The sequence below is a fragment of the Carcharhinus amblyrhynchos genome, chromosome 1 (assembly GCF_965287045.1).
Source record: "Carcharhinus amblyrhynchos chromosome 1, sCarAmb.v2.hapA, whole genome shotgun sequence".
NCBI classification, from domain to species: domain Eukaryota; kingdom Metazoa; phylum Chordata; class Chondrichthyes; order Carcharhiniformes; family Carcharhinidae; genus Carcharhinus; species Carcharhinus amblyrhynchos.
The window spans coordinates 88,814,802-88,839,241 of record NC_137324.1 but is presented as its reverse complement, the minus strand read 5'-3'; the positions used below and the strand labels follow the sequence as shown (position 1 = coordinate 88,839,241).

The 24,440-nt window shown below is 41.3% G+C and overlaps 1 protein-coding gene across 5 annotated transcripts in view; it reads left to right on the top strand.

Moving 5' to 3' along the window:
* Window positions 1-5,225: 5,225 nt before the first annotated feature.
* Window positions 5,226-24,440, top strand: part of LOC145343059 (Krueppel-like factor 3) — a 92,374-nt gene continuing 73,159 nt past the window's right edge. For 3 of the 5 annotated variants that reach the window (XM_080188882.1, XM_080188861.1, XM_080188872.1), the window contains exons 1-2: window positions 5,226-5,335; window positions 15,087-15,128. The gene's annotated coding sequence lies outside the window, so the exon portion shown is untranslated. Of the gene's footprint in view, window positions 5,336-14,846; window positions 14,967-15,086; window positions 15,129-24,440 lie in introns of those variants that run through there. The other 2 variants (XM_080188892.1, XM_080188902.1) reach the window with 1 other exon arrangement.

Genomic DNA, 24,440 nt, shown 5'->3' with positions numbered 1-24,440 from the left:
TAGACCATGAGATCGGTTCCACATGTATGTAGCTGACAGCCATCTACTGTTCATTTTTCTACTGCCTCTTTGCGTCAGCACTTTCTCCAATACACAAATCTCAAAGACAAACTACCATTTTGTGTAGGTGAACATTGCAAGATCAGATAAAGACTTTGATTTTGATCTAGGTCTTGAACCAGAATCCAAAATTACATTAGGATGTCAGACTAGAACCTAACAATTTTTCTATTTTGGCATCAAGGATATTATAAGGATAGGATGCTTCACTTCAGGAGTAATTCCACTGATAAATTAGGAATGTTTTAATGGTAAAACAAACTTTATTTAATAACACAGTTTAACTATAACTCTAACAAATGAAGCAGGTTAACTATTACCCATTGAACATATATAAATAAATGTAAGAAGAAACAACTCTAATTTCTAGTGTATCACTGTTTCAGTTCCAAATAAGCAGCATTCTTCTTACAGACTCAAATAGCACTTTAATGCAGTTAACAACCATGAATGTACTTGCTCTAAGGTGTGGGCACAGTCTTGAAGCTTTCAGAGAGGTTTTGATTTTCATCCCAGCCTGAACTGAAAGCTATTTTTCTCTGCTATATGGCTAGCTCCTCCCATTAACCACATTATCACATGACCCTTTCCTTCAACTTAATCAAAAACACCAGGGGAAAACTTCATCTATAATGAAAAAAAATTAGCTCTCTACTAAGTTAACACTACATAGCTAAAATGGGTGATTATCCTACTCTCTCAGCATCTGAGCTGCATTCCCTCCACACATACTAACTGCCTGTAGAAAAAAACTGAACTTTAAAACAGTCTTCTTAAACATTAAAAAAAATACGGCAACAGCACACTATCATCACACTAGCCACAAACTCTGAATCTTCAACAATGACTTTATCTCCCCTTCATGACCTTTACATTAGGCTCAACTACACTGCTCACAACTTTGGCATGCAGTCTGGCCCTGAGCTGAGGTTTTGTAGGAGAGAAGGAAGCTGGAGTGCAGGCAGGGAAAACAAACCGTTCCTTTTGGGGTTGGAGTAGCAGCACTGCTGCTGTTGCTGGTCCGCCAAAAGTAAAGCAAAGAGTTTATCTTAGAAAGGAACTTCTTCGCTTTTTGATCTTCTTCTTATGAGGGCTCATCTTAAAGCAGCAGCCTCCATTCAGAGATTTCAATCTTCACATTTAACAAGGACTCAGGCGGTCTCACACCTTTGCTGCCTATACTCAGAAGAGCTGGTTAAGATCAAAGAGAGAGGGAGCCAGGTTGGTTTAGACAGCTGAACCTCTCAGTTTCTACAAGGTGGATAGCTTTAAAAACAGCCCTTGGGTGAGTTGCAATGTTAGATAACTGTGAGTGGAAAAGCTTTCAGTCATCAATCAGCTATCAGAAATTACCTAGCTGGGGGAAAGGAGGAGCCTGGTTGTTAGAAAAACACACCAAACATTGAAAGAATCAAAAGGATCATAATCCTTTATGTTCTCTCAAGAAGCTAATGTTCATATTCTTTCTGTAGTTTAACCCTTGCATCACTCTTTCCTTTTATTAAGTTTGCTTCTTGAAGTTCCAACTGTTCTGATAGAAAGTGACGAGATCACCTTTCAGATTCTCTCTGTCTCCACACTATCTCTGGACAGCTTACATTCCTGTCTTGCTCACCCCTTCTAGCTTTCATCTGTGTACTCACTCAGCTTATTATCCACATGTTCCAGTGTAGCCTTTGCCCTTTCTTAGGCTGGGTTGCCAGGTTTTGACCTGATACCTGTTGACATTGATGTCTCAGCGTCGCACTGTCTTCTCACTGGGCTGTGACCATTGCTGATAAATCTGTCTTTCAAATCTCTGAAAGGTTCATGATTGGTCACGATAACTAACCTATTTTCAGCTTGGCTTAAAGGCCTCATGAGGTACGTATCAGCAGGAACTGGGTCTAGTCCTATGGTGTTGGAATTACTATAATTCAATTTAGCTCTATGTTCCCAACCAAAATCCCAGTCAGGATTGGTAGGGGGAGTACTTTTTCTCAATTCATTTGTGGGACATGGGCGTTGCTGGCTAGCCAACATTTATTGCCCATCCCATTTGGAACTGAAGTCAAGGAGGTTGACTAACATTCGCCTTTGTGGTATAGTGGGTATTTTCAGCAACAGCAGACTGCAGCTTTAGCCTGACTGTGTGACACTGTTTTCAATTAGTTAATCTGTGACATTGTTACTGAGGACTTTTCCCAACCAAAACCTGAGACATTGTGAAACATCCTTACCCTGAAACTTTGCTGTCATTTTTGTGCTCAATGCGCTCAGTAACCATCAGAAATCATTTGACAACAAATATTCTACTTTGGAATGAGCTTGATTGCAGATCAGCAGCATTTTGTCAGCTTTAACATCAAATGGCAGAAGATGCTCAAAGGCACTGGATGCACACAAAGCTTTTCAGTGCATATAAAACTATTCAATGCATTTAAAACTATCATTCAGCACCTGCATTGAAAAACATAAGGAAAACAATTATTTAAATAATATTGGAATTTATTCAGCTTTTTCATTTGAAACAAAATATCTTTCCATAATACAGTATATAGAGAGCACCTACAAAATCCCCATCTGTTCTTTATTAATTCTTACACCCTCATAAACTCTTACCCCACCCTTTCTTCCTCCAGCCTCCAAACGCTTGCCCACACTCCCTGCCATCTCTTTCCTCCCCCTTCACTCCAATCTCACAGCTACCTCTCTCCCTCCACTGCCTTGGGCCCCTGCCAAACATGGAAATTTGGGCTCTCGCTAAGAAAGTGGGGTGGAGGATGGAGAGGTGGCAAGGTAGAGGTGGGGAAGGGACAGGTGGCGAGACGTGGTGGGGGAGGAAGAGAGGTGGAGAGGGAGGGATGAGGGAGAGAGAGGTGGAGAGGGAAGGGTGGGGGGAGGGAGACATGGAGGGGAGGGAGAGGGAGGGATGGGAGGAGGGAGACATGGAGAGGGAGGGTTGGGGAGAGAGAGGTGGAGAGGGTGGGCGACAGATGATTGGAGAGGGAGACATGAAGAGGGAGGGGTGAGGGAGAGATAGATGGAGAGGGAGGGGTAGGGGGAAGAGATCAGGGGAGAAAATTGATCATGGGTATTCAGGTAGAAAACTCTCTGGAGGGGGTGAGGGTCGTTAGCGCACAAACTGCTGCAATTTTTGTGTTTGTGACATGGTGGGAGCTGGGCATGGGTGTAGTCAGGAACTGCTGTGCTGCACTGTAAGTTATAAAGAAAAGCACATAACTAGCTTGTTAAAACTTACATTGAAGCCAAGTCTGTTTTTTCTAAATTTCACTTGATGTTAGGAAGTTTGAAGTTATGGAAATTCGGACACATGGAAAATAAACTCTGATTGTTTTTGGTGCCGGAATCCTTGAGCAATGTTGCTAATTGAAAATGTCTGAGCGTTGTGATTGGGGCAATTGATTACTTAATGTGAGTTACAATGCTAGTAATGTTAAATGATAGCTAAATGGTTGCTTTCAAGAGCAATTGATGCCAAATGACTGCAATTGAATGCTGTTGAACACAAACTACGTCAGTAGGGATAGAGACCCAGGAAGAGAGAATCCTTCCTCAATCCAGTAAGTCATTATCTCAAAACATTCTCCATTAGAATGAATAATTTTGTCAGCTATTTACAATCTATCATGCTGGTAATAGGAGCCTTTTGCTACCATTTGAGAAGTCCTGCCTTCCTTTGCTTTACATGAATGCAAGTAGGTTGTGAAAACTTTGCATGAATTCCAACACTTCATCCAAGAGTGCAGAATAAAAGTTGTGTTAATGTAGCTTTGTCTCTCTTATCCTTTTCTGTCCTCACAGCCCTCTCTGTTGCAGATGCAAATTTCATCACTACACTTTCTGTAATGAGAGTAAACGTGAAGTTCAGAGTTATCGGCAAAATCAATAAAGTCAGGAGAAGGCAGACATGGGAAGGCTGCAATCTCACACCAGACACGAGACCATTTATTGCTTTTGATGCAAGGAGCAAGATTCTCCAGCCTCCAAACTGTGTGTTTCCCGCTGGCGGGAGTTGGCACGTTTGTTTGCTAGCAGCAGGATTCTCTGGTCCTGCCACTGTCAATGGGAATTCCCATTGATGTCATCACATGTCGGCGGGAAACCCACAGGCAGGGATGCGCTGCCAGCAGGACTGGAGAATCCCACCAGTGTGAACGGCCTGAGAATTCTGACCAAGGTTTTGGATTTCATCAAAACACTATGTTGAAGAAGTGAAAGAAGGCTGCCATATCAGAACAAGTATCAATGTATCTGGTTAAGAGAACTGATGATCAAACAGGATTAAGCTGTTTATTAATTAGCATGCCACATCCCATATGAAATGTGACAAATGTAAAACAGAACATTGTCACTTTTTTGCTTATTGTGTACGCATCCAAAGCTGTATCCATGTCCATGGAAAATGGCTCCCAATGTTAGCTGTGTTTTTCTCTCTCCACAGATGCTGCCAGACCTGCTAAGGTTTTCCAGCATTTTCTGTTTTTATTTCAGATTTCCAGTAGCCGCAATAGTATGCTTGTCCAATGCTCTTTTTAACAGATAATATTGAATCCGCTTCCACCATCCATTCAGATAGTACATTCCAGACTGTAAAAATTCACTGAAAAAAACAACCTCTTCTTTGCTGCACATTCAACTTTCTGGACTGACCCAATATTCAGTCAATGTTAATTCTTCTCCGCTTGCTTTGTTGGCAATCTTCTAGTCAGGCTTTGCACAAAAATCTTGGCAGGCCTCCATCAACAGCTCCAGTCTTTTAACACAGCATTTCAGCAAAACCTCAATAGCCTCTCACTGAACCTGCTGGCTTAACGCTTCTTTGCATTTTCTGGCTCGAACAGGATTTATAAGCATACAAAAAAGGACTACTGACCACATTTATAATTTTCCTCCCTCCTTCAAACTCACTTTTGTGCAATGTCAACTTCCACAAATACATTTAAGATATTCTTTACAGTGGATCCAGAAGCTTGCTCATTTTACCCTCAGTAAACTGGCACTATGAGATGAAGTTAATTTTTTGAGTTCTGTTTATGAATTATAAATAGTTGTACTATGATTATAAAAGTGTTAGGAGTAGAGTCCAAAGCTTTTATAACTCCACCCTTCCCCCTTTGGGCCCGCCCTAAATTTGGGTGGTCATGTGATTGCAGAGGGTATTGGCAGTGTTCAGGGCAGTAGGATTCACATTACATTCTCAAAGGGAGAGAGAAAGCAGAGTGTTTGACTTCAAATCGAGGACAACAGTGGGCAATTTACTAAGCTGAGACAAGTAAGTTTTACTTTGAAAGCATACTGTTAATGTGCTCAGTGACAGATTAATATGCAATGGTGTGTGTGGTTTGTTTGAAATGTTTTGAAATCTACAAACTGTAATTCAGTTGTTGGTGGAAGTGAATAGAGGGCCAGTGTGAAGATATTCCCTATTCCTACCCAGTTATAATCGGGTTTTCTCCCAGTATTTCTGTCTCTGACTCTTTTTTTATCTCTTTCTCACAACTGGCTCCCTCTCTCAAACTTTCATCTATTCACATTCGTATCCATTTAATTTTATCAGGTGTCCTAAATTTTTGTCTATATATTGCGAGGCTCCTATTGCATAATGTATGAAGCTCCAGCTTGTTTACTCATCTGTTGCTGCCTGGTATCTAAGTCATTTATTTTTCCTTAGTGATAGTCCTCTCACTATATATCCAGGAGGAGAAAGAAGTCAATCTGACAGATTAACTGAACTGGCCGAAGGGAAATAATGTGAATTCTTATGCCAAAAAGAAACACACAAAACAAAGATTTAGTTAAAAAACAAAGCTTTAATAATGTACACAAAGTCTATTGCTGTAAGCAGCTATTCTTATTTGGAATATCATAAATGAGCCACATCCAGGCAGAATTGCAGGGTTAACATATATCAAGTCGCAGCTTTTGTCTGATCACTTGCACCAAAGAGAAATATAGCTGTCTTTCAATTATTTGGACATGTTTAGCTAAAAACAAGATTTTGTGGTATGGGTGATAAGAGTGAGCCAGGTAAGTAATAATAATGTGTAATGTGCTGGTGTGTGAAAAGGTAACTAGAGATCTCTATCTGTATAGTCATTGTGAAGAGGTGCCTTGTCCTGCACTCAATCGAAGAGCTTCAGGGGGGGACCACATAAAAAAGATGTGGCACTGATTACTAATGTCAAAACCCTGTGGTGAGTCTAAAAGTAACAATGAAATGGTCAGCTTTTTCTCAGCGCTTACCTTCCTGATATTTGTTGGGGGTTTTTTTTTGCTGTTCTGTCAAATGTGACATGGTCAAATGTGAAAATATTTCAGTTTTGATCTATTCTGATCTTGTAATGGAAAGATTCTTAGTACGTCAAGGATCCACTCGAGCGAGTGATGATCATTTCATTTAACCCGAGACTCCGCCCAAACTCAGGTGAAAGAGGTTCGATGCTGGGTCGGCTCTGAGTCTCACTATTACTCATTTTGTCACATTTTTCTCCTACAACCATTTTTCCACGTAACTGCATCTATCCATTGAATTCTATGTTTTGAACACCTGTACGTACATCATCTGCAAGATACACTCAATACAGATAGAAAATGTAAAGGAATAATAGTACTTGAAGAGAGAAAACTTGCATAGGTAGTGGGAAAAGGCAGAGGAGTGGAACTGAGTGAATTGCTCTTTCAGAGAGCTAGCACAGACACAGCAGGCTGAATGGCCTGATTCTGTGATTTATTTTTCAAAGGGGCAGAATCTTGATAACATTTGTCTGGGGATTAATGTCTTTGTTGGCAAACACTTTATGAAGATTTGTACACTTAATGTAGATTTTATTGAATACTCTTTTTTTAAAAAAAGTGTAGAGTTGAATTGCCCTTTTAATTTTCAAAGGGTTAATCTTTAGCTAAAAGGGGATGAACAGTTTGATCTAGATTTCTGTATAATTATTACCCACTGCATGCTTCCAAATATTCCCCATGACGCAGAAGTCGTTGCTGTGGAGGTTTAAAATACATGGTTTTGGAGCCATTCAGCCCTTTAAGCCTCTTCTACTATGTAGTGAAATCCTGGCTAATGTGTATCTTAACTCTACCCACCTGCCTTACTCCATATCCTGTTACAACTTTAACCAGATAGAAGGCAAAGTGCATCTCAAGGGTGCGACCTCATTACTAAACTGCCAGTGCGCTGCACGCTAGAGGCCGGAGCAATATCCAATGTCTTGGTGGGAGGGAACCAGTTACGGAGGGTGGAGCAGAGGGTGGCAATAGCTATGTTATTCTTATGAAGCCTTGGGGAAGCACGCTTGCTCCACCTGGCACCATAAAAATCATATCTCACCTGCTTTTTTGGGATCTCTTCCTTTGCATGTATATATCTGCCCAGTTGTCCTTTGAAATTAACCAAATGTATATTCAACATAGGATTTTAAATTGCATTCAATTCTGAAGTTGCCATCTAATTTAGACAGTTCTTGCGGGTCGAACCAAGCACAAGGCCTGGAATATGACAGTGAAGCAGGTAGTGAGTTCACAACAGAAATTTTAATTTCACTAAGGCCTGCTTCTGGCAGGGGGGCCAAGTTGAAATCAGTCCTTATTGCCTCAGGCTCTCACAGTAAGAATAGTCTGTTGGACAGTTTACAAAAGGACTGCTGCTGCTGCCTGTGGAACTGACTCCCAGAAAGATTCAGTGCATTAAGCAATGTGGAGAAAAGAAAAATAAATTGTGCGAAGAAACAGAGTCTAGTTCAATAACAAATTGCCACCTTTTGAGGTATGCTAAAAGAGGTTAACACATGCCATCAATGTAAATGATAATGGTGAATTAAAAATGTATTTCCTTATTGTTGGTTTACTACAGGTGAGTCCAGTTTAGCATTTGTTTATACAATCTGATTAATTGATTAGTAGCTCTGATTAATAGTGAGGTTAAGGCAAAGCATGACATTACTACATTAAATAACACTTCAAACCTGTTACACAAGAAGAAAAACTTAATGTAGAAATAGATTGAGTGAGAATAAACTGTTATACTATAGTTAAGGATTCAGACATGCTTTATTTACTCCAATTAAATAAGACTAAATAATTGATTTAATCTGCTCACCCTCCAACTGCCCCACTTTGTTCGTCTTCCTACTCATGCCTTCTAGTTTAGTTCACAGAATCATAAAATCCGTATAGTGCAGAAGAAGCCATTCGACCCATCAAGTTTGCACTGACTCTCTGACAGAATAACTTAGCTGGGCCCTCTAGGGGATTTTCATAGTAACTTATGATCTTATTGAATGGCGGGGCAGGCTCGAAGGGCTAGATGGCCTGCTCCTCCTCCTATTTCTTATGTTCTTATATTCTTATGTTCATTGCAGTGTTAACATTAGCCAATTGTGACACAAATAAATAAACTAACTCTACCCCATCCTATCCCCATAACCCCACCCATTTCCCTTGCTTAATCTATCTAACCTACACATCTTTAGACACTAAAGGGCAATTTAGCATGGCCAATCTACCTAATCTGCCCATCTTTAGACTGTGGGAGGAAACCCATGCAAACACAGGCAAATTCCACACACAGTCACCCAAGGCGGAATTGAATCTGGGTCCCTGGAGCTGTGAGGCAGTAGTGCTAACCACCATGCTGCTATGTTCTGTGAATCAGCAGTAGTTACAGCCCCATAGAAATTATCAAAATGGCATAATGAGTGTTGAAGGATTGGGTCCCTGACAGGACATATCTCCTCCACTCTGTCTAAGATCAGCAAAATCTACAAGAGTGGAACCAGGAGCTGATGATCATGTTGGTGAATGCTCCTTCAGCTGTGTTGTGAAACTGCTGAAAATGTAAAGGCTGCTCAATAATTGCGGCAAACCATACTTTAATAACTCAGTCCATTCTGGAACTTGATGAAGTCAGGCATTAAGTTTTGGAATCTATAGTATGTCACTCCATTAATGGGTTGTTTCCACTTGGGTGAAGTTGTAGGAAAGAGCATTGACATCTTGCGTGTATCTGTGACATGTACACATTATGGGTGATTCTGTTGTGCCCAGTGTCATGGTGTAATATTTTGTTTGAAGAGCCTCTAGCTTTCCACTGGTATGAACAGGCATGGCTTGTCTTTCCAGAGAAACCTCAATAATAATATTGAGCAGCATTGACTGTGTGATGTATGCTTTTAGTAAGTTTCTGTAGTTGTTTAAAAATTTGTGTAGAGCCCATCATGAGTTTCTGTATTTGCTTTGCAATTGTTCAGCTACATTATTCTGATTTCGCTCTGTAAACTAAACTAGTCTCAAGGACATGACTGATTCAGTTGTGAGAAAATGTGTGCAAATCAGACACTAATACAAGATACTAAGTAACAATTATAAAGAAGCCCCATTTTGTACTCCCTTATATTTGCAGAATAATTGACTGCCTTCAGTTGCTGAAATACTTTTCTCCAATCCCCATCTAATACCTCTTCTATTTATGACCGACCTTAAAACATACCACTTGACCAAGTTTATGAATAACAGTCCTAACATTTCCTGTGGGATTCCATCTCAAATTTTGCTTGTGCCTGGGTCCTATTAATTCTTGGGGTCGTTTGCAATGTTAAATACGTATATATTAATGCAACGTGTTGCACTGTGGACCTCAATAAGTTCACTGTATTCAATCTGTAAACCTCTTTAAAAACTGTGTTTTATAAATATCTGTGTAACAATATGCTAACCCTGTTTTGGTGTCCATTGTTTAGTAGTAATCATGTTTTTGCTTGCACATTCTGGGATTCTCAGGTCTTAAGGTTTCACAGATGCAAACTGGTTTCTGCCAGGGACCCTGGGATTGAAAGGGTTAATAAAAACATAACATAAGAAATATGGGCACGAGAAGACTGTACATTGAGCCTGCTCCCCCATTTACTTTGATCATGGCTAACCTTGGACTTCAAATCCATTTTCCACTCCCACTTCCCATATTCTTTGTATTCCTGGTATCTGATTGTATTCGATGATGGAGCATCCACAATCTTCTTGGGTAGAGAGCTCCAAAGATTCACTCCCCTTTGAGTGAAGTAATTTCTCCTCATTTCAGTCCTAGATGATTGACCCCTTAGCCTGAAACTGTTCTAGATTCCCCAATTGGGAAAACAACCTCTCAGTATTTACCCCCTCAAGACCTTCTAATCCCGTTTGTTTCAATGAGATCATTTCCTGTTCATTTAAATGCCAGAGAATATAGAGGCAATTTACTCAGCTTCTCATCATCGTTCAATCCTTTCATCCCATGGGTCAATCAAGTAACATTTGCTGTCTTGCCTCCAATGCAAGTATGGTGTGGTGTGTTCACTCAGACTCTGTGCAGCTATGGCAGCATGCACTTTCACATACATGTTCTAGTCTTCATCTATGGTAGAAGCTCCAATATTTCTCCATCCTATGGCTGACCAGGAATCTCACTGCTATTACCACCCTCCGTTGGCATGTGTTGGAAGAGTTTGCAGGTTGATAATCAATGTGTTTGGCCACATTAAGAATGCATTTTCCTTGGCCATCACATCCTGGTGTGGAATTTGAAGTAAGAAGTCTCACAACACCAGGTTAGAGTCCAACCAGTTTATTTGATAGTAATCCCACAAGCTTTCAGAAAGAGTGTCCCTTCGTCAGATGTGTGGAAGTTTCTGATCAGAGAAGGGCACACAGTTTACAGAATACTGATTAGAATGCAAGTCTTTACAGCTAACCTGCTATTCAAGTCTTAAAGATGCAGACAATGTGAGTAAAGAAGGGGTTAAGCACAGGTTAAAGAGATATGTATTGTCTCCAGACAGGACAGTAAGTGAGATCCTGCAAGCCCAGGCAAGTCATGGGGATTACAGATAGTGTGACATGAACTCAAGATCCCGGTTGAGGCTGTGCTCACGTGTGCGGAACTTGGCTATCAGTGTCTGCTCAGCGACTCTGCGTTGTCGTGTGTCGTGAAGGCCGCCTTGGAGAATGCTTACCCGAAGATCAGACGCCGAATGCCCATGACCACTGAAGTGTTCACCAACAGGAAGGGAACAGTTGGGATTTGTACTCAGAGCTTCTGACTCAGGCAGGAATGCTATCCACTGCAATACAATTCCCCTTTTATTACAAGTATATTCTTCCTTAAATATGGAGATCTAAACTGCACATTGTATTCCAGATATGGGCCCACCAAAACCCTGTACAAGACTTCTTCATTCTTGTGCTCCAAACCTCTTGCATTAAAGACCAACATGCCATTTGTTTTAAAAGCTAAATACAGTGGATGCTGGAATCTGAAACGAAAACAGAAAATGCTGGAAAATCTTAGCAGGCCTGATAGCATCTGGGGAGACAGAATAGATGTTTCAAGTCTGCATGACTCTTTGCCAGTGCCATTTGTTTTGCTAATTTCTTGTTGTACTTGCACCTATTTTATGTATTCTTTGTAGGAGTACACGAGGCCCCCTGAACAACATTTACAAACTTCACACCTTTCAAAAAATATTCTGCTTTTCTATTCTTGCGCAATATTGATCCTTCTCTACACCCTAGCTATGACCGTAACACTACATTCTGCACCCTCCCTTTTCTTTCTCCCCTATGTAGACTATGAATGGTATGTTTTGTCTGTGTAGTGTGCAAGAAACAATACTTTTCACTGTATGCAAAAACCAGGTCTGGATTATTGACAAATGAGTATGGCATGGCACGAGAGAGAAGTCTAAACAAGTCTAAATTAATGCATGCCTTCTCCCCGAGTGGTTTAAATTTTCAGCACAAGGCCTCTTTATAGGCCATGGTTCAATAAATTAAAATTGCAGTGGAGCAAAGTACAAAGCTGGAGACTATGATTTTCACACAGGGTGCTTGCTATGGGTTCCACAGACCAGAGGCAAAACAAATTACCCAAAGGAACTTAAGTCAGAAATCTCTCAACATTTCTGTAAATATGGATCACAGCCACAGTTGTTTTCTCAGTTTATTACTTGGGTTTTGTTTTCTTTTGGGATCCCACTATGTTCTCACAGACAATGGAGAAAAACTGGTCTTGGGCAGTTGCCCTGTACATGTGCAAACAGCATTGTTGTGATGGAGCTGTGAAGTGATACCATCCTTGTTTCCAGCTCCATGCTGGTATGGGTGGAGGGGGGGTTCTTATGTTCTTATGGGGGGGGGGGGGGGTGGGGTGTATGGTTGAAAGAGTGATTTGGTGCAGCATTTTGCGACTGTTATATCAAAGTTCATTCTAGTAGCTGATATTCAATTCTTCCCGTAAGAAAATACTAGGGATCATATATAATGGGGTGGGGGGATCATATATAGTTGTGGGGAGGGTAGCTGATAGGAAAGAAGTGCGGTTTGAATGTTAGCAACACCTGAATCCTTCACCCCCTTGTCTGACTACTTTTCTACTGCTTTAGTGCTTCCCTGGCAAGATTTGAAATCACTCAAAACTGTGCACTTACATAGAGTTAAACTTTGACTAATAACCAGATCTTACCAGTAGTTGGCATCAAGTGCATTGCCACTGGCGGTGTAGGATGGGTGTTGTCCATCAGGAACTGTTTTTTTCTAACTCTTTGGTTAATGAAGTGATTTGATTAAAACATTCCTTTAAAATTTATGAATAATTCTCTGCTTTGAAGGCACCAAATATTTGATATTAGTGTGCTTTTGATATTTAAATAAGTGTATTGAGAAAATTATGTTGAGGGTTCAGTTATCACACAATAATTTCTTAAGAGAAAGTACAGTGTTAAGTCATGTTTGCCTAACTCCATTAGCCACCAAAACTGCATGGTCAGTACTCACTCCCTTACAAAGCAACATTGTTGCTCCCACAATAAAAAATCTCTTCCAAACACTCATGACCGTACCCAAAAAATAAAAATGTCTTAAGTTACTAGTCTCCAAATTCTTAACCTATATCTGTATTCTTCCACTTTTTTATAGATGGAAATGTCTGAGGATAAATGTTTCAAATACCAATGTTTCAAAGACATCTCAACATATAGGTCTCAAAGCCCTGTGCGCAAGACAGCTCAGTGAAACAAAGCAATTCAAAAATTCTTTGAATACATCGAAATAAAACATATAAAACACTATCCATCACATTCACAAGTAAAACCGAAGAGACCCACTGATAACTTTGAGTTGAGCTAAGTGTGCAGCTTCACTAACGTAGTAAGTAGAGATGACTCCCATGTAACTTGCCCTCAGTTTATAATCTCTGTAGGAATCATATGTTTTGAAAGGCACTTGACTATAAGCTGATATAATAATATTCAATGCAAAACTGGTTCCCTCTACAGGTCAAATCAATGAAAGGTGTGGAGGTAACTAGTGATAAACACTAAATGTTTTGACTTGGATCAATGCAAAGTAAAACTAATATATCCATCTCATGAATATTTATCATGTATACTTAATTTGTCCAAATTCACACTCAAAATGGTCTACCCTTTTAAAGAAAGAAACACTTCATACCGATTCGGTGTTGAATTTTCTGCTCTGTGCTTTCAGAATGTCATATTGTAACTTGTGCCAAATATTTAACTTGCTGGTGTTAACAGCCATAAGGGCGTGACTGGGCTGACTGGCAACAGGCTGAGGGAGGAGGCTAGACGCTTAAATATAGTTGTATCTGGTGGGGGAAGTGCTTGTATTCCCTGGCAGTTTAGGTAAGCTCTTTGTTCTTACTGGCTTGTTAAGGGACAGTAATAAATTCGGGTGGTCCAAATTCATACATAAAGTCTAAAGTCTTATAAATCCTATGACATTGACCAACTTGTTAGTTTGATTTTTTTTTAAAAATGGTAACTGTACCTGATGTAGATTTCCACGATTAAACCTGCAGGAGATAAGGAAATCAATCTACAAAAATATTTGTTTGTTATTCTGTGTTAGTGACAATGACAAAGAACCTAACATGGGGAGTGATATAAAGGTTCGTATTACTCGATAATACTCGTTTAATATAACTGTCTTTGTGCTTTGATGTTTACAGTGAAGGAACTATAGTTTTGACCCTAAAGAGAAAGCCCAAGGACTTAATCCATATTTTGGAGAAATGAGGAATTTCACAGGCCCTGTAAATAATGTTCATAAACACCTGATTGTTTTCAACAACCCAGATTCATGCCAGCGCTGCGTACTGGCACCAGAAGCGATAATATTTTACCTTGTGAAAAAAAGGATTCATTCAGTCCCAGGAATTGTGGACAAGGTTTAACTGAGCTGTATCAAATAAAAGAGGATCTGTTTTCTTTAAAAAAGATCTGTATCCCCATAAGGTGTCACTTGTTCATGTGTGCAAACAGTAGCAAACTCAAGAAAACAGGTTAAAACTGGATTAAATGTTTAAAAGAATCATTCTCCTAACTAAAGAACACATCGATGTCAGTCAGCATATAAATGGCAAGCAGCCAATGATCATTTCCTCAAAAACCACCTGACCCTAGCTGGCCCAGCTGCCCATGTAAATAAGGCTGTTTAGAATGTGTAAATGCCTCTCCCTGGTTTCACTCCACCTCAGCCAGCCAGAGCGGTTTCCTGCTCTTTGTTTCAAGGCTGAGGTTTGCGTCATGCATTCCAAGTGCTATTTCAATGTTCTTTCCTGTTTAGGTTGTTTTCTACCAGAGGAGTTGCAGCCCTGTCCCAGCCCACCCCCCAGCCCCTTCCTTCCCCCAGAGCCATTATCTATTGACATGCTCTGTGACTGGTGGTTACTTCAGCCTGGTTGTTTCCAGTCAGGAAAGTTGAAGCTTTTCATGAGATAACAGTTTACAATTTGAATTTAAACTAGATGATCAAGTATTGCTGTGCAGTTATTTTCCTTCTGACACAAAAGTGAATGTACCTAGTACTCTGAGAGTTGAGACAAACGAAGGAGGTATCCTGTTGTTGTAAGTCAGATTTGTGACGCGAAGTATTTGTGATTTTTTTTTTCTAATTTTATTTTAAACGAACTTTTCTGCGTTATTATTATTGAAATAATAACATTTTCTGATTGTTTCTTTTTCCAGGAAGAATTTAAGAAAGGGACATTAATTCAGTGAAGAGACAAGGTAGGTGCGCTGTCTTGATTACCTCCTCCTAGGTCATACTTTATTATGTCGGAATGATTGTGTTGCATCTATTACTAATACACAACCAAGCTACTTTTCATGAAGATCTCTTAATTTGGCTTTATCTTTGTTCACACATCCATTTTTTTGGGGTATCTGTACAAGCAGTTCTTGATGTATGCATCCTGTATAACCTGCATCAGTCCCAGAGTGAATGCACTCATTCTGTTTAGGCAAGCTGATATGAAAAGAAAGGGTCTTACTAGTGAACCCGTTCACTCTGGGTTTTCCTCTGGCTTCAGGAGACCACACCATGAGAGCTAGTGGCACCAACAACCACTCTTACATTGGAGTAGCTTTAGTTTGCTTATGGTAGGCACAATGCCTTGAGGAGACAAAAGATCATACATTATTATGCTTTGATCAATTTAAGAAGTTTAGCTCATTGAAACGTTTAACTGATTGAATACTAAATCCATTGAATTGCCATTTTGACAGTTGCAAGTGCACAGTCTCCTCACTACAGCAATAGGGAAACTCAGAACACTCATGTAAATTTAAAAACAAGCAAGAAGCTGCTCCCACCAGATGACCTTTGAACATATAAGAGCACAGGACAGTGTGTCCATACTGCAAACCGAGAGAGAACTCTGCTTAAACTTATACTATCATGAATATCCACATGACCTCTTCATTACTGGCACTGTACTCCAGTTATTCTTCATGGATTGTTAAACCCCAGTGACTGTTACAGAGTCAGATCAGGAGCTGACACAAAATTATTCTCATTGTTGCATCAATTACAAAATAAAAGCCACTTTGTAAAATACAAAAATAGCATTCTCCTTAATTTGACATGGCAGTCAGCTTGCCTTGCTCTTTAATTGTCCAGCTGTTATGCACTATCATAACACTACCATAGGACACTATCATGTATCTTTGATATGACAAATAAGTGGACCAGGTTTTGACAGTCTAAATTTTTTTTTGGAACTCATTCATGGGACATGGACATCGCTGGTTGGCCAGCGTTTGTTGTCCATCCCTGGTTGCCCAAGAACAGTTCAGAGTTAACTACATTGCTGTGGCTCTGGAGTCACAGACTAGGCCAGTAATGACAGCAGATTTCCTTCCCTAAAGGACATTAATGAACCAGATGGGTTTTTTTGACAATCAACAATGGTTTCATGGTCGTCAGTAGATTCTTAATTCCCAGATTTTTTTAATTGAATTCAAATTTCACTACCTGCTGTGGCAGGATCCAAACCCAGGTCACCAGAACATTAGTTGAGTTTCTAGATTAATATCTAACAATAATACCATTAGGCTATCGCCTCCCCTGATAGTGTCATCCAGCTCTTATGTCATTGCCACATTCACAAGGAATAATAACATTACCATATGCTAGAATCTAGAATGTTTGTTTTTCCCATTTGGAAGCATTGGAATAAAAGAGACTGTGCTGCCTCACAGTGCCAGGGACCCAGGTTCAATTCCTGGCTTGGATCACTCTGTGTGGAGTCTGCACGTTCTCCCCATGTCTGTGTGGGTTTCCTTCGGGTGCTCTGGTTTCCTCCCACAGTCTGAAAGACATGCTGGTTAAATGCATTAGCCATGCTAAATTTTCTCAGTGTGCCTGAACAGGCAATGGAATGTGGTGACTCAGGAATTTTCACAGTAACTTCATTACAGTGTTAATGCAAGCCTACTTTACTTTTACTTTACGTATTTCTGGTGATGAAAGAAATCAAATGCTGGAAATAAGGAATATAGTAAATGCTACAAGGATATTAGCACCATCCAAAAATGGGAAAGACAGATTAACTTTACAAGATCAAATTCTTTGTTGGAACTTAACATGGATCATGAGATCGCAATCGGCACAGCATAAAACATTTTTTTTAATGCCACAAATCATGTTCAGGCCTATATTCAGTGTATCAGCCAATCCCCTTTACAGCTAAGACATTTTTTTAATAGAATCCTACAGTGCAGAAGGAGATCATCTGGCCCATCGAGACTGCACCAATCACAATCTCAACCCAGGCCCTATCCCCGTAACACCATGCATTTAGCCTAGCTAGTCCCCCTGACACTAAGGAGCAATTTAACATGGTCAATCCACCTAACTTGCACATCTTTGGACATGCTTTTTAAGATATTATTCTGTCATGGAATGTGGGTGTCACTGGCCAGACCAGCAGTTATTACCCATTTCTAATTACCCTTCAGAAGGTGGTGATGTGTTGCCTTCTTGAACCTCTGCAGTCCATGTGTTGCAGGTACATCCACAGTGTTTATAGGAAGGGAGTTCCAGGGGTTTGACACAGTGACAGTAAAGATAATGCTACAGGTAATTAATCACCTGTAATGTTATACTTGCAACCATATTCGGCCTCCATTTTTCACCAGTGATGCATGTTTTATTGATCATATAAGTTGGAGCATGGGAACAAGCAGACAGTATAGGCCGGCAGTACGGGCCATGTTGTCATGAGGATGCATATGAGTTTAAGTCCACACAGAGTAGATTGCACATGGCAAATAATGAACAGAAAGATGTTCTCTAGCAAAACAGAATGGAATGTGAAGCTGGTTTCAAGCTAAAGGTCATAACATTCAATAACTCGTTAAATAACTGCTACAGCAAGCAGATATGGTATTCGTGCAAAACTGGTGCAAGAATGGAAAAAGGCATCTATCTTGAAGAAGATGCCCAAGACCCAGCGCATCATGACAACTGGGACCAGCCACCGGTCCAATCTTGAGAAGCAATTATGAAAATGTGTTCTCAAATCGCCAGGATGATTACATTATCACCAGAAACACAACGCAAATTGTGAAGTTATGCAGTCAGGCATGGAAAGTCCCAGTCTAAGTGCAGCAAAGATTTCAGAGCTGTAACTAGTTAGTACAGCTGTCATCTGGAATGAAAATGTCTAGCAGAAGGTCAAGATTGCTCAGAAACTACTAAAAGACCTTGATGCTGAATTTACCAGTTGCCAATGAGAAAGTTACCACTCTCAGACAGTGGCAAACCACAAGTACCCATCATGTCACATCGGCAACATGGATGAAACATTCAGGGATTTTAATGTGTCCAGTAACAAAACTGTGGAGCAGAAATATTTAAACAGTTCTAGTGAAAACCACAGAAGGCAAGATGTATGGTAGTAATTGCCATGGCTGACAGAATGGAATTAAATTGTTATTTTCAGAAAAAGTCATGCCAAAAGTCAAGTTCCCTGCAGGATGTTTTGAGCGTGTCCCTGGTAACAGTAGGATGGATGAGGATGGTGTGATGTTTTGGATCAGCATTGTGTGGAATAGATGTCGTGGTAGTGTATGTAAAGAATGCAGCCATTAGTGCAGGACATGTTCAGATCCTATTTAACTGATGAGATCAAGAGATCCCTGTGAAGAATAGCATTCACATTGCAATCATACCCAAGGATCTAACATCCATAGTTCAGCTGCCTCAACAAGCCACTTGGGGATGATGTTCGTGCCAAATAAATGACGGATGGAGAGAGTGTGGAAACATGTGCACTGCCCACTTGATGTTTTGTTTGATTTCTTTATCAAATTATTTGGTGCCATTAATGCTCAAACTGTTGTCAGACTTTTTTTCTGAACGCAGAATATCCAATTCAATGAGTGACGAGGAACATGATTTGTTGTGGAGGGATGATTTTGAAACTGAAAACCCCATATTTGATCCAGAGTGGGATCCTGATGGTCACACCTTGGGGACAATCTGAATGATTTGATGAATCCTTTACAGTGAATGCCGATTAGACTACATATTTGATGATTTATAAAGTGTTTAGACTGTGGTTAAAGATATCCTTGTAGAATTCATTCAATAAAATGTGTCACATTGATTAGTTTTTTTTCAAAATGGGCAAACCAGCAATTCACTTTTGGAATGGAGCCCCCCTGTTAGAAGGAGTTTTCTGGATGTCAAGGGTGGACTCATGTGCCACAATCTATGGTAGCTCTTGAATTCTAATGAAGGATCTCTGCCTGAAAGATGGCTTGTAATTTTTCTCTTTTCAGACGATGGTGAGCCTGCAGAGTATTTCTAATAATTTCAAGTTAAGCAGCCCTTACACTGTAGACAGTGCAAGCATTTATCTGTAATAGCAATCTGTGCTTCTCACTCCGTACCACAGCTTAAAAAAAATACGGATAGTGGCCTTATTTGTTCATCTATTGATGATGTGTACGTCAGGCGACAGAGAAAATGATTTATATATCTATTTTCCTGTTATTCTGATGGGAAACATTTTGAAACAGTTAATGATTGATTCGTAACAAGTTGTGTGTTAGTGTCAGTTCAAAAGGTCAATGTGGAGTTCAGTCTTGTTCTTTTATCAGGCAATTATGAAATATTTAAGATCTCGAATTTCATTCAATTAGCTTCATTTGAAACGAACTGAGTATTCCAACAGAGGTCGGTATGCTGATTCAAAAATGATCTAATCCATCAGAATTGAGTGCAGATTGTTCTGGCAAATGTATATATGTAGCGAACAAGAATGATGTAAAATTATTATTGACCAAGTGTTAGTTTGTTGGTATGACTTATAATATACTGATGAAAATATTAGTATCTGTAACCAGCGTAGCAATCGTAGTCAAACAGAAACATGTTATGCAACCTGTTTTTTATAAAGTAGAAATAATTAGCAAAGTTCTGTACTGTGGAGTTATATTCTTGTCCCAAGCAGAAGTGTGGGTTTGAGACAGGAAACCAGACGGCAGTCTGCTCTGATAAGGGAGGGTATTGTCTGAGGGAGTTGGCTCAAGTGCACTCCCTAGAGATTTTTGGGTGGGAAGGGATGGCTGACGGAATACCACATGTAAAACTGCCTAATATCCTTCTCCATAGCTGGCTGTTTTTACTTAAAAGAACTAATGGGAAAAACTTGCAGACATTTAGAACACCATTTAATCTTGTGTTTAGTTGTATAACTCCATGACAAATGTAATCATTTCATTGTTTGTTTGTACTGTTAATATAATTTACTACAGTCATCAGCAAACAAGAAAATGCTTTTTTTCAAAACGTCTGAGCCTTGTTAGCAAGACTTCAAATGTTTGTGGTTTTGTTGAAAATATTTGATAGAATGATGAAATTGAACAAATCTAAATCTTCCCTCAAATCAGTCACTGCGGCCATTTTTAGTGAATCAAATAGAACATGTGTGTAACTCTGTAGCAATGGTGCACATTGCTGACAGCTTTGTGAATTTTTCTAAAGATTGCACTTATTAAGAAAATAATCACTTAGCTCCTTTTTCTCCTCCTGTATTCTCCTGCTGTGCTCTTCATCAACTGCACACACCACTGCGATTCTATGAATACTTTGTGCCCAGGAGATGGGACAGTAGCAAGGTTACATCAATCCAGCTGTAGAGGCTGCCAACCAGATCAGTGACCCAGTCCAGCTGATCCGAATGGGCAGACTGGGAGAGGTGGCATGGAATCCCAAAGCTGAGATGGAAATGTGAAAAAACAGTTACATCGAAGTTTAACAAGAATGACCAAAAGTCCCACTGAACTGGTCACTGGAGGAGGATAGTGCAGTTGAGGAGGGGGAGGAAAGGTGCTGCACCATGGCCACAATCACAGTGGATGTAATTTGTGCTATGTAATGAGGCGGGTAGAATTAGGGACCTTGTGGTGAAGGATCCTCTTGGGGAGAGTGATCATTGCATGGTGGAGTTTCTGGTGCAGATGGAGGAGGAGAAAGTGGGTTCCCGGACACGCGTCCTTTGTTTGAATAGAGGGGAGTATCGTAGGATGAGAGAAGAATTGGCGAATGTGGACTGGGGGAGCGCGTTGGAAGGTAGGTCTGCTGAGGAGCAGTGGAGGATCTTTAAGGAGATCTTTCTTGGTGCTCAGCAGAAATTTATTCCGATGGTCAAAAAGGACAGTAGGAGGAGAGGTAATAAGCCGTGTATAACGAAGGAGGTGAAGGAAAGTGTTAAATTAAAAGCGGAGGAATTTAGAGTAGCTAAGAGCAGTGGGCGAGAAGAGGATTGGGAAAGGTTTAAATGTCAACAAAGATTGACAAAGAAGTTGATAAAGGAGGGTAGGAGAAACTATGAAGCTGGGCTAGCGCTTAATATAAAAAAGGATAGCAAGAGTTTTTATAAGTATATAAAAAGGAAGAGGCTGGCTAGGGTGAACGTTGGTCCTTTAGAGGATGAGAAGGGGGACCTAGTGGTAGGGGATGGGGAAATGGCTAAGGTATTGAATAACTTTTTTGTTTCTGTCTTCACGGAGGAGGACGTGAATAATTTGCCGGGTGTTAGCGATGGAAAGGTGGTAGGACTGGAGGGTCTTAATGACATTACTGTTACTAGAGAGGTGGTGCTCGACAGACCGGAGGGGCTGATTGTGGACAAGTCGCCAGGAACGGATGGAATGCATCCGAGGGTTCTGAAAGAAATGGCGGAGGTTATAGTGGATGCCTTGGTGGTTATTTTCCAGACGTCGCTGGATTCCGGGGAAGTGCCGGAAGATTGGAAAACGGCTAATGTTACGCCGTTGTTTAAGAAGGGTGCCAGGCAAAAGGCGGGGAATTATAGGCCGGTTAGTTTAACGTCTGTGGTAGGTAAAATGTTAGAATCCGTCATTAAGGAGGAAATTGCGAGGCATCTTGAAGGGAATTGCTTGATAGAGCAGATGCAACACGGTTTCATTAAAGGGAAGTCGTGTCTGACAAATTTACTGGAGTTCTATGAGGATGTGTCTAGGGCAGTGGATAGAGGAGAGCCGGTAGATGTGGTCTTTCTGGATTTTCAGAAGGCGTTTGACAAGGTACCTCACAAGAGGTTATTGCAGAAGGTCAGGGGACATGGAGTTGGGGGTAGGGTGTTAGCGTGGATAGAGGATTGGTTGTCAAATAGGAGGCAGAGAGTGGGGGTCAATGGGTGCTATTCGGATTGGCGGTTGGTGACTAGTGGGGTGCCCCAGGGGTCAGTGCTGGGGCCTCAGCTATTTACCATTTATAAAGATGATCTGGAGGAGGGAACCGAGTGCAGGGTGTCGAAATTTGCTGATGACACCAAGATTGGGGGAAAGGCAAATTGTGCGGAGGGTGTGGAGAGTCTGCAGAAGGATCTAGATAGGCTGGGCGAATGGGCCAGGAAATGGCAAATGGAATTTAATGTTGGCAAGTGTGAGGTGGTCCACTTTGGTAGGAAGAATGGTAGGAAGGACTATTACTTACGTGGCGAAAAACTGCAGCAGGCGACGGTGCAGAGGGACCTCGGGGTCCTTGTGCATGAGTCGCAAAAACCCAGCTTGCAGGTGCAGCAGGTGGTCAGGAAGGCGAATGGGATGCTGGCCTTCATAGCGAGGGGGATTGAATATAAAAGTAGGGAGGTCTTGCTGCAGCTGTATAGGGCATTGGTGAGGCCGCAGCTGGAGTACTGTGTGCAGTTTTGGGCGCCGCACCTGCGCAAGGATATTTTGGCCCTGGAGGGAGTGCAGAGGAGGTTTACTAGGCTGATACCGGAGTTGAGGGGATTGAACTATGAGGAGAGGCTGAATAAACTAGGCTTGTACTCGTTAGAGTTTAGAAGAATGAGGGGAGATCTCATTGAGACGTATAAGATGATGAATGGGATGGATAGGATAGAGGTGGAGAGACTCTTCCCGCTCAAAAAAGACAGTAGGACTAGGGGGCACAGCCTCAAGATAAAGGGGGGGCGGTTTAGAACGGAGTTGAGGAGGAACTTCTTCACTCAAAGGGTGGTGAATCTCTGGAATTCTCTGCCCGTTGAAGTGGTGGAGGCTGCCTCGCTAAATATTTTTAAGACGCGGGTTGATGGGTTTTTGATAAGAGAGGGGATTAAGGGTTATGGGGAGAGGGCGGGAAAGTGGAACTGAGCCACGACAGATCAGCCATGATCTTATTGAATGGCGGGGCAGGCTCGAAGGGCCAGATGGCCTACTCCTGCTCCTATTTCTTATGTTCTTATGTTCTTCCATTACGGTCATTCTGAGATTGTGGCAGGGGAGGTAACCTGATCAGGAGATAATTAAATTGTGAGTCGCAGGAAAGATGGACACTGGGTTTTGGTGGACAGCACAGTGGTTAGCATTACTGCCTCAAAACACCAGGGACCCAGGTATGATTTCTGGCTTGGGTCATTGACTGTGCAAAGTCTGCATTTTCTTCTCATGTCTACGTGGGTTTACTCCGGGTGCTCCGATTTCCGCCCACGGTCCGAAAGACGTGCTGGTTAGGCGCATTAGCCATGCTAAATTCTCCCTAAGTGTACCTGAACAGGTGCCAGAGTGTGGCGATGAGGGGATTTTCACAGAAACTTCATTGCAGTGTTAATATAAGCCTATTTGTGTCACTAATTTAAAAAAAAACACACGCATTCAGAGACTTTGGAGAGAAAAGGAGAGGACACAGGCCAATAGTAAGCAAGGACAGAGGGACCAAATATTCATGGCAGTGGTTTTGAATGGGAACAGACAGTGCCTGAAGACTGCGATCTATTTACAGTATCAATTAGCATAGAGGATAGAAAGGAAGCTGGTGGTCCACTGTGGAATGAACATCATGTCAGTGTAATAGAGGTGGGTCACGCAGGCAATATATAGAATCATAAAATCCCTGCAGTGCAGAAGGAGGCCATTTGACCCATGCTGTCTGCAACAAACACAATCCCACTCAGGCTCTATTCCCGTAGCCCCACCTATTTAACCTGCTAATCTCCTGACATGAGCATCAATTGAGCATGGCTAACCAATCTAACCCACACATCTTTGGACTGTGGAGGGGGGGGGGGGGGAGGACCGGGTCACCCAGACAGTCACCAGGAGAATGTGCAGACCCAAGGCCAGAATTGAACCTGGGTCCCGAGCACTGAGGCAGCAGAGCTAATCACTGTACCACCGTGCTGTCCCATGCGCTTGAGCTTGAGGTCCGAGAGGAAATGGTAGAGAAACTGGAGGACATGATTCATGCCCAGATCAGAAGCTTGGGAGGTGCTGTGGTTTGATGGGGAAAGGGGAAAGTAGTAAAAATAGCTGAACTGATCTTGGTAAATTTTAATCTGATTGACAAAGTTCACAAGCTCTTTTGTACTTAAAAGTGAGAGTGGAGGGGTTAGGCGAGAGAGGTCTAAGGCAATGGTGGATAATAGAAGCTGGGGCTTCTCCTTTGCTCTCATAGAATCCTACATGTAGAAGGAGGTCATTCGGCCTATCGAGTCTGCACCGACCATAATCCCATGCAGGCCCTATCCCCATACTCCCATATATTTACCCTAGCTAGTCCCC